This window comes from Solanum dulcamara, chromosome 1, assembly GCF_947179165.1.
Source record: "Solanum dulcamara chromosome 1, daSolDulc1.2, whole genome shotgun sequence".
Taxonomy (NCBI): domain Eukaryota; kingdom Viridiplantae; phylum Streptophyta; class Magnoliopsida; order Solanales; family Solanaceae; genus Solanum; species Solanum dulcamara.
In genome coordinates, this window is record NC_077237.1 from 81,379,755 (window position 1) to 81,391,286 (window position 11,532).

The following is an 11,532-nucleotide window of genomic DNA, read 5'->3' on the forward strand; positions in this document are numbered from 1 at the left end:
ACCCCAGAACTACGTAGCCAGCGTAGGATGGAGGCTATGCCTCTTAAGTCCCAAAAAGAGGACTTTGATGAATGGATCCAAGATGGTGATGTCCTTTACCCTGGCAAGGTATTGGATGGATGTGGCAACGACATCGCTTCGTTGTATCATCGCTAGCTCATAAGTGATGGTTGTCGGTTAGAGAAACTCCCAACTGAGTAAGCATTGCTTATTACTATTATTTTTATTATTATATTTTAAACTTGCATTACATATTCATGTTGAGATGATGTTGAGTTCTAAGCTGAGTTTTATTGAGAGGAGTATCTTGATATCTATCCTTACCTTCCTGCCATTTTACATACTCGTACATTCCACGTACTGACGTCATTCGACCTGCATCGTTTTATGATGCAGATACAGGTGTTAGAGATCCTCAACAGGCGCATCGTTGAAGATCATTTCTTTTCAGCTATTTGGTGAGTCCTTCTTGTATTCGAAGGAACTCCTTATCCTTTTATTATTGTTGAGTGTGATGTTTCTTTTAAGGTAGCCATGGACATGTCATTGGCACCATCTAAGAGTATTAGAGGCTTCATAGACAGAGTCTGATGATGTAATCGGAGTAGTTCTCCTTAGAAACTACTTCTTCTAAGAATTATCTATTTTTCCTTTGATTATGACAATCCCACATTAGTATTATTAAGTCTTCCGCTGATGAACAAATGAGTAATGAGACCAAGTGGTTCTCTCGGAAGCCAGAGATGGTTTCTGAGTGCCGGCCACGCCTAGGGTACCCTCTCGGGGCGTGACAAACTTGGTATCAGAGCACAGAGTTCAAGAGTCCTAGGGTGTCTATGAAGCCGTGTCTAGTAGAGTCTTGTTTATATGTGTGTCGTGCACCACACTTATAATCAGGAAGCTATAGGACATTAGGAATTATTTCACTTCTTTCATAATCTGAGTTCGTGCGATAGAGTTTAACTCTATAAAAGCTTTCTTTCTAATTCGTGCGTTTACACATTTCAGACATGCCTCCTAAACGTTCAGCTAGTCAGAGGAACGCTCCCAGCACTGAGGTTCCACAGTCAGTGATGCCTCCACGGAGAACTAAGGGCTGACCTGCAAGGTCTACTGAGGTACCCCAAGTACCTACTGTTCAGACCACTCCTACTTCTGAGGATGATTTTCGAGGAGCGATTGCTATGCTCACCCAGTTGGTGGCTGCTCGAAATAGTAGCCAGAGTTCACCAACTCCTAGCTCTAGTTATCAAGAGCCGTCTGCTGCCACGAGGATCAGAGATTTTCTAAGAATGAATCCACCGGTCTTCACGGGTTCTAACGTTGATGAAGACCCCCAAAATTTCATTGATGAGATGTGGAAGATACTAAAAGCGATGCATGCTACAGAGATTGAGGGTGTTGAGTTGGTGTCTTATCAACTCAAGGATGTCGCAAATGTCTGGTATAACCAGTGGGAAGAAAGTAGAGGTGAAGATGCAGAGCCTGCTCTTTGGGATGAGTTTGAAAGAGCATTTCTTGATAACTTTTTTCCCCAAGAGCTACGTGAAGCAAAAATTGAGGAGTTTGTGAACCTCAAGCAAGAGAGTATGACTGTGAAAGAGTATAGTTTGAAGTTTATTCAATTGTCCAAATATGCCCCAGAAATGATTCCTCATATGAGGTCTAAGATGAGGAAGTTTGTCTCTGGCCTAGGCAAACATGTAAAGAAAGAATGTAAGGCAATGCTAATGATTTCTGACATGGATTTTTCTAGATTGATGGTGTATGCTCAGCAGGTTGAGGATGATAAGAAAAAGGACCGAGAAGAACACCTAAGCAAGAAGGCTAAGTCTGCTGGGCATGAGAATGAGCAGAAGCAAGGGAAGGGTAACAAGTCTTTCTTTCAAAAAAGGTCTTCCAATTATGCACCTTCCCCAAAAAAATACTTTTACACCTAATACCCGGTATGATCAAAGATCTCTAAGTCACCAAAACTTCCGATCTCAAGGTTCTTAGTCCCAATTAAGTATGGCTCAAGGTTCTAGAGGGAAACCACCATGTGCTAGATGTGGAAGGTTCCATTTGGGAGAGTGTCGCGTGGGCACCAATGCTTGCTACGGATGTGGAAAGATAGGTCACTTCCAGAATGAGTGTCCTTCAAAAAGGCAGGGAGATGGAAGTAGTAGAGCTCAGTTTTCTTCTGCAGCTCCACAGAATAGAGGTAATCATAGAGGTGCAGCTTCAAGTGCAGGTGGGGGAACCAACCGTCTGTATGCTATGGGTAGTCGCCAAGACCAAGAGAATGCACCCGATGTTGTTACTGGTATGCTCCGAGTCCTTTCTTTTGATGTGTATGCATTACTTGATCCGGGTGCTACATTATCTTTTGTGACTCCTTACTTGGCTAGTAAATTTGAGATCCTTCCTGAGTGTCTTCTTGAGCCTTTCAGTGTGTCTACTCCTGTTGGTGATTCTATCTTAGCTGAGAGGGTCTATAGAAATTGTACTGTGTCAATCTATCATAGGGATACCATGGCTGACTTAGTTGAGTTGGACATGGTTGATTTTGATGTGATTCTTGGTATGGACTGGCTTTATTCTTGTTATGCTTCGGTTGATTGTAGGACCCGAATTGTCAAGTTTCAATTTCCAAACGAGCCTATCTTAGAGTGGAAGGGGAATTCTGTAGTGCCAAGGGGTAAATTTATTTCCTACCTTAAGGCCAGAAAATTAATCTCTAAGGGATGTATATATCATATAGTTCGAGTCAAAAATATTAATGATCAGACTCCATCTCTTGAGTCAGTTCCCATTGTGAATGAGTTTCCTGAAGTCTTTCCTGAGGATCTACCTGGAATCCCTCCTGATAGAGAGATAAACTTTGGTATTGATGTCCTTCCTGATACACAACCTATCTCCATTCCTCCTTATAGGATGTCTCCTGCTGAGTTGAAAGAGTTGAAAGAACAACTGAAAGACCTCTTAGATAAGGGGTTTATTAGGCCAAGTGTCTCACCTTGGGGCGCTCCTGTCCTATTCGTGCGAAAGAAAGATGGGTCCCTTAGAATGTGCATTGATTACCGACAACTAAACAAGGTCACCATTAAAAACAAGTACCCTCTCCCCAGAATAGATGATTTATTTGACCAACTTCAGGGTGCCACATGTTTCTCTAAGATAGACCTCAGATCAGGCTATCACCAGTTGAAAGTGAGAGAATGTGACATCCCGAAGACGGCTTTTCGAACCCGCTATGGTCATTTTGAGTTTCTTGTTATGTCCTTTGGATTGACAAATGCTCCAGCAGCTTTTATGGACCTCATGAACCGAGTATTCAAGCCATACCTAGATACGTTTGTAATTGTCTTCATCGATGATATTTTGGTCTACTCTAGAAGTAAGAGTGAGCATGCTAATCACCTTAGGATTGTCCTTCAAACTCTTAAGGAGAAGGAGTTGTATGCTAAGTTTTCAAAGTGTGAGTTTTGGCTTGAGTCTGTAGCATTCCTAGGTCATATTATATCTAGGGATGGAATCCAAGTTGATACTCAAAAGATTGAGGCAGTTAAGAACTGGCCACGACCCACCTCTCCAACCGACATAAGGAGTTTCTTAGGTTTGGCTGGTTACTACAGGAGGTTTGTTGAGGGATTTTCATCCATATCCTCACCATTGACTAAGCTGACTCAGAAGAAGGCTAAGTTTCAATGGTCTGATGCTTGTGAGAAAAGTTTTCAAGAGTTGAAAGCTAGATTGACTACTGCTCCAGTACTATCCCTACCCGAAGGAATGGATGGTTTTGTAATCTATTGTGATGCTTCAAGAGTTGGGTTGGGATGTGTATTGATGCAGAAAGGTAAGGTCATTGCCTATGCCTCCAGGCAGCTTAAGACTCATGAGAGGAACTACCCCACTCATGACCTTGAGTTGGCAGCTGTGGTATTTGCTCTTAAGATTTGGCGTCACTATCTTTATGGTGTACATGTGGATGTGTTCACAGACCATAAGAGCTTGCAGTATGTATTCAGCCAGAAGGAGCTGAATTTGAGGCAAAGGAGATGGCTAGAGTTGCTCAAGGATTATGACATGAGCATTCTCTACCACCCAGGTAAAGCAAATGTAGTTGCTGATGCTCTTAGCAGGTTATCTATGGGAAGTACAACTCATGTGGAAGAGGAAAAGAAGGAGTTGGCAAAGGAAGTGCATAGACTTGCGCGTTTGGGAGTTCAACTTATTGACTCTAGTGATGGTGGTACAATAGTACGAAATGGAGCCGAATCATCTCTAGTTGCAGAGGTGAAAGAAAAGCAAGATCAGGACCCTATTCTTCTTCAACTGAAGGATGAGGTTCACAAGCAGAAGGTAATGGCTTTTACCAAAGGGGGAGATGGAGTGTTGAGATATCAAGAAAGATTATGTGTTCCAAGTGTTGATGGTATTAGGGAGAGAATCATGAAAGAAACCCATAATTCTAAGTATTCCATCCATCCAGGTTCAACAAAGATGTATCATGACTTGAGAGAAGTATACTGGTGGAGTGAAATGAAGAGAGATATAGCAGAGTTTGTGTCCAAGTGCCCAAATTGCCAACAAGTTAAAGTTGAGCACCAAAGGCCTTGTGGAGTGGCTCAGAATATAGAGATACCAGAATGGAAGTGGGAAATGATCAATATGGACTTCATTACCGGTTTACCACGAACCCGCAAACAACATGACTCTATTTGGGTGATTGTGGATAGGATGACCAAATCGGCCTATTTCTTGCCGGTTAAGACTACGAACACTGCAGAGGATTATGCCAAACTGTATCTTAGAGAGATTGTTAGACTGCATGGAGTTCCTTTGTCTATCATCTCTGATAGGGGAGCTCAATTTACTGCTCAGTTTTGGAAGTCATTTCAGAAGGGCTTGGGTTCAAGAGTGAACCTTAGTACTGCTTTTCATCCGCAAACAGATGGCCAGGCAGAGCGTACGATACAGACTTTGGAGGATATGTTAAGAGCCTGTGTCATTGACTTCAAAGGTAATTGGGATGATCATTTACCTCTTATTGAGTTTGCATACAATAATAGTTTCCATTCGAGTATTCAAATGGCTCCTTATGAAGCTCTGTATGGGAGGAGATGTCGATCACCAATTGGTTGGTTTGAAGTTGGTGAAGCTGAGTTGATTGGACCAGACTTGGTTCACCAAGCTATGGAGAAGGTGAAAACCATACAAGAGAGGTTGAGGACTGCTCAAAGTCGCCAAAAATCCTACACTGATGTTAGAAGAAGAGATTTAGAGTTCGAAGTGTACGATTGGGTATACTTGAAAGTTTCACCCATGAAGGGTGTGATGAGATTTGGAAAGAAAGGGAAGCTTAGTCCCCGCTACATTGGTCCTTATCAGATTATGAGGAGGGTAGGTAACGTAGCCTATGAATTGGAGTTGCCTCCAGAATTAGCTGCTATTCATCCCGTGTTTCACATCTCTATGCTTAAGAAGTGTTTGGGAGATCCTTCACTTGTTGTCCCAGCTGAGAGCATTGGGGTGAAAGAGAGTTTGAGTTATGAAGAGATTCCAGTTCAAATTCTTGATCGTCAGGTTCGCAAATTAAGAACTAAGGAAGTGGCATCTGTCAAAGTCCTATGGCGAAATCAATTTATTGAAGAGGCTACATGGGAAGCTGAAGAAGATATGAAGGCTAACTATCCTCATCTATTTATGCCTTCTTATGACGATATTCAAGGTAATATTCCTTACTTCTACCTTTGAGTCGATGTTTATTCTTGAGTTTGAGTCATTAACCATTTAAGTATCGGAGTTGATGTATTGATGATATTCATTCTTTATGTCTCCTATTTTCATCTTCATTCGAGGACGAATGATCCCAAGGGGGAGATATTGTAACAACCCCTAAAATGTTGTATGTCGGTATTTCAATTCTCGACAAAAATAATACAGCCTTTGTATTTTGGGCATAACTTTTCATAGGTTGGTCCAAATTAGATGATTCAAATTTTTGGGTAATTACAATATCCTTACCTACAACTTTCATGAAGAACATAACTTCAAATTCGGAGTATAAGTAGGTCAAATAAATTAATCTTTGCAAGATATAGTACTGTGACGGAATTGAGTGTTGATAGAAGAAAATTCATATCTCACTGTAGGTTGCTCCAAATTGGTTGATTCTTGAACGATATGAAACTAGACTTCCATATCTACAATTCTTATGAAGAAACCAAATCCTAATAAGGAATTTATCTTATTCAAACGTAGCTTCGAAAATAAGTATTCTGTTAAAAAGAACTCATCTTACCTACCATGGAAACATCTAGATGCATTTGACATCATGCATGACATAAATTGTCCTCCATTTAACATCATCCATGACATCAATATATTCCATTAAATTTTCAGATTTTTCTTTATAATTATTTTATTTATTGTTAGGTCCCTCTTTCCCACCTATAAATACTCACCTTATTTCCTCATTTTATTCATCAAGCTTTCCTAAGCATTTCTTCTTTCTATATACTTCTTCTCAAATATAGTTTTAGTATTAGTAGTATAAAAATACTACTCCGGTTATTCTTATACTCCGGGTAGTACACAAAACGCTCCGGCGAGAAGAAAAGGCTAGGGATCCAAGAGTATTCCAATTCGGAGTAAACCTTCGGATTTAAGGTATGTAAGGCTTTCATAGCATTGGATTGAGTTCGTCCATGCGCCCAATATTTAAATTTATTATAATTGAGTTATAGTTGAGTTTTATTCAAATCTTGAATTCTAGATGAATTAATTCTTCTTCTATTGAGTTTGATATATTTATGCATTAATATTATTATTATTGTTATCTCTCATATTATTGGAATTATTGTTCATGGCTACTTTCCCATGAATCCTAATTGATTTGATGTTCATGAATATTTTTACATATGTTTTGAGTAAAGATGTTGGCTTTTTATTATTTTTTTGATAAAAAGAGAGTTATATGAATTAATACTATATATGTATTTTATTGAGTTTTGAAAGAGTAAAAGAGTTGAATTTGAATGAATTTGAGAAAATGATATTTTGAGCAAAATGTTTTGATGAGATGTAAATGATATTTTTGGAAGTATAATGATTGATGAACATGAAATGAGATGAGTTTGATGATTTAAATTAAAGTCCAATGAGACTAGATGATAAGTTTAATATGAGCACATATTTTGGGAGTAGTATTGAGCACCGAGTTGGGTAAGAGTTTAATTGACTCAAACCCCAGAACTACGTAGCCAGCGTAGGATGGAGGCTATGCCTCTTAAGTCCCAAAAAGAGGACTTTGATGAATGGATCCAAGATGGTGATGTCCTTTACCCTGGCAAGGTATTGGATGGATGTGGCAACGACATCGCTTCGTTGTATCATCGCTAGCTCATAAGTGATGGTTGTCGGTTAGAGAAACTCTCAACTGAGTAAGCATTGCTTATTACTATTATTTTTATTATTATATTTTAAACTTGCATTACATATTCATGTTGAGATGATGTTGAGTTCTAAGCTGAGTTTTATTGAGAGGAGTATCTTGATATCTATCCTTACCTTCCTGCCATTTTACATACTCGTACATTCCACGTACTGACGTCATTCGACCTGCATCGTTTTATGATGCAGATACAGGTGTTAGAGATCCTCAACAGGCGCATCGTTGAAGATCATTTCTTTTCAGCTATTTGGTGAGTCCTTCTTGTATTCGAAGGAACTCCTTATCCTTTTATTATTGTTGAGTGTGATGTTTCTTTTAAGGTAGCCATGGACATGTCATTGGCACCATCTAAGAGTATTAGAGGCTTCATAGACAGAGTCTGATGATGTAATCGGAGTAGTTCTCCTTAGAAACTACTTCTTCTAAGAATTATCTATTTTTCCTTTGATTATGACAATCCCACATTAGTATTATTAAGTCTTCCGCTGATGAACAAATGAGTAATGAGACCAAGTGGTTCTCTCGGAAGCCAGAGATGGTTTCTGAGTGCCGGCCACGCCTAGGGTACCCTCTCGGGGCGTGACACTAAATACCAAAAATGAGGCTCTCGTTCAAGAAAACATGAGACTCTTGAAGCAGCTTGAAACCTTCCAAGGAAAGTTTATTTTCAAAATAAATAATACAAGTACTCAGAGTGAAGACATGAGTTTTTCATCTCAATCAAAAATGGATGAGAATGGTGTGCATTCATCTTTGAATGCTCAAAAATCTACTGTATCAGATTAATGTACAGCTAGTCCGATTCAAACGGTGGCCGGTAAAGACATATCAAACCCGTTAATGACTGTCACTTTGCCAAAAAGTGAAGAAGAGGAATCTTCTTCCTCACGAAGAAGATTACCTAAAACTTTCCACAAAGATAATTCTAAGAAGAATATGGTTATAAAAAAGAAAAAAAATAATAAAATTGAAGTCATAATTAAGCAGACTTTAGAATATTTTTTTCAAGACCATGAACATGATAAGCATGTTATTAGTAAAGACAGTCCAAATCCAGAAAATGAAAAAATACTGTCAGACGAAGATACCAATACCATCCCAATAAGAACACTAAGTTCAGAAGTAGACTGGAACAATAATTATCAGGATGCCCAAGACCCATATGAAGACGACGATTTAGGCATGAGTTTTGATTCTATTGCTTTGCATAATCTAGAAACATAGAATACGGATATATCCAGAAGGCAACGACAAAGATGATGCAGCTAATTCGATAAAGGTGGAAAGACATAAAGATGAATGGATTGCTAATTATGAATGTATATAGTGTGCCGTATGGGTATGCCCACAAGTGTCTTGTAAGTGCTGTCACTTTATCACTATCCGCCAAGGGAAAAACTATTGATAAGCACGCATCTGTCTAAGTCAAGATGTCTGTCAGTATGGAAAGATGCAATTAATAATGAATGTGACGATGGATCCCAATGAGTACCCGATGCGCATTATTAAGAAAATCTTATCAATATGTCGGCCATAAATAATTGAGCCACATAGCTGTAACACCCCAAAAAAAATTCCTACGCCAAGACCCGTAGCATTTTTTTCATGTACGTATAGGATCGTACTCGACGACTTTAAAGTGAATTCATGAGTTAGTATCAATTCCTAAGTAATTCAAGGGTATTATATGTGATTTAGGGTCATAAGGGATCCCTACAACCAAGCTAAGTCCAAAGAATTCGTTTTGGCTAAGTTTCCGAATGAGTTCGTATAAGGGTCAACTTCCAACGACCATATCTCTTTGAATATAACAATCTGGGTGAACCATGACCTACCAAATTAAAGGTATTTGAGTCTTCTTTCCAACGCCACCGAGATTGCAATTATTGGAGTTCGGAGTCAAAAGTTATGGCCATTTTACTACAGACTAGTACTGCAGAAATTTCAGGCCTGGGCGACCACTGCAGGAATTTCAGGCCTGGCGCTCCAGTAGTTTGGTCCTTGTCGCGACGCGCCACTATTAGATGTGCAGGGTTTTAAGCCTATTTTGGCTTGGCACTGCAGTGGCGTGACGCGCCATTATAGCGCCAGCAAGATTTTTGCCCAATTTCCAGAATTTTGATGAAGAGCAGTTTGGGCATTTTTCCTAAACATATATACACTAACAAAGGACGTTTTAGGCTCATTATTTTCAGTTTTTCACCTCTCTAAAGAACCCTAAACTTCATCCTCTTCTCTCTCAAATCATCCTCTCCAATTTTTCTATCAAACTCAAGGATTCAACCTTCCCTTTGAAGACCTAACACCAAGACTTCTTCACTTCTTCTTCAAGTTCCTCCCTAAGGTATGTGGGTTTTCATCCATGGGTTCTTCCACCATGGAGCCCAAATATTTTTCTCAACTTTGTATATAAATTCTAAATGATGAAATCTTATGGTATTTTACATAATGGTTCCAAATGCATAGATTATGGTATATTGTAGGTTTATTTATTCCTATTGATATATATGCATATTGACTCTTAATTTCAAGTGATGAGAAATTTTATGAATTTCCATACAACGATTTCAAATGTATAGATTCTTGAATATTTGAAGTTTATTACCTATATTGAATTATGTTGATTCTTATTTACATAAAATGGATGGTTTATCAAGGTACTTATATGAAGGCTTGAAAGTAGTTTTAAAGTGCATATGGTGGGGTATTTTTTTAGATGTTTGATTTTATGCATTCATATCACTCTTATGCATACAAGTATTCTTTAAATGTAGTTAAAAGTTATATGAAATGAACCCACCTAGTCTTCTTATGTTGAAATGAAGTTGGATTGAAAGTTTGACTCTAAATGAAAGTTTATGAAGCAAATGCCTATATTTAAGGGAGTCTTGTGAAATGATTGAATGATTGATTGATAAAAGGGCTTCTTAGCCAAATTAAGGTTTCAATGTGAAAGGACAATTCTCACATTGAATCAAATGAAATGTCTTTATGAAATGCTTGATTGATAAAATGGCTTCTTAGCCAAATTAAGGTTTCAATGTGAAAGGACAATTCTCACATTGAATCAAATGAAATATTTAAGGTTATGATATGGCATGTTTGACCTCCCTATAAACCGTCAATGCTTTTGAACATTTTCCCAAAATGGAAGTTCCGATTAGCATGGTACCCGGAATGCCATCACTGATTGTAGATCTAATTTTCTTATAAACCAAGGTTCATTAGTAGAACGGTAAATAGGACATGGTAGTCACGATGATATTATAAACCAAAGGTTTTAATGAGCTATTCCACCGATGATGATTTGATGTCTAAAGTCATACAATGCTTATGTTATTATGATATATAAATGTTATTCCGTGGGATTTGACCTAGCACCGAATGTAGCATGTAGATAGGGACTCGACCTAAGGGGTCCTTAAGTAAAGTCTCATGTTGCATTAACTATGTGCCACCATAGGAGCCCTTGTCGGCTAGGCCTTTGTAGCCACTAAATGTTAAATAATTAAATGTAATCTGAATGGAGTTCTACCTGGCAAGTAGTCTCCCCGTGCCAACGTAGGGGCTTATGTTGGATTCCATGTAATAGCTCGCATGGTCTTAAATGTCGGTTATGGTCATTTCCCCACAAAAATAAATATTTTAAGGTTTCCTATGATGATGTCTAACGCATTCATTCACTTGTGCATATTGATTTCTCATGTCCCTTTTATGTTCTTCATTTCATAGCATACTCACATACTTAGTACATTCAAAGTACTAACGCATACTTTTGCCTACATGATATCACCATGTAGGAACCGACGTCGCTCCTCGATCTCCTCCACATGGCTAACTCGTATTAGTTTGAAGATATGCTTGTGGTGAGTTCCCATGTTTCGGGAACAACATCCTTTTTATTCTAAGCTTTTGTTATGTAGAATAGTAAGACTTTTATTAAAGCTTTTCGTGGCACTTATATTGAGGGTGAGCTAGGGACATGTCTTAGCCCCCGCCAAGTTTATTAGTAGAGGTATGTTTGGACGTAAATGGATAAAATGTTTTTATTTCCGCTTATTATTGTTTTCCATTACCAATGAAATGTTTAATGA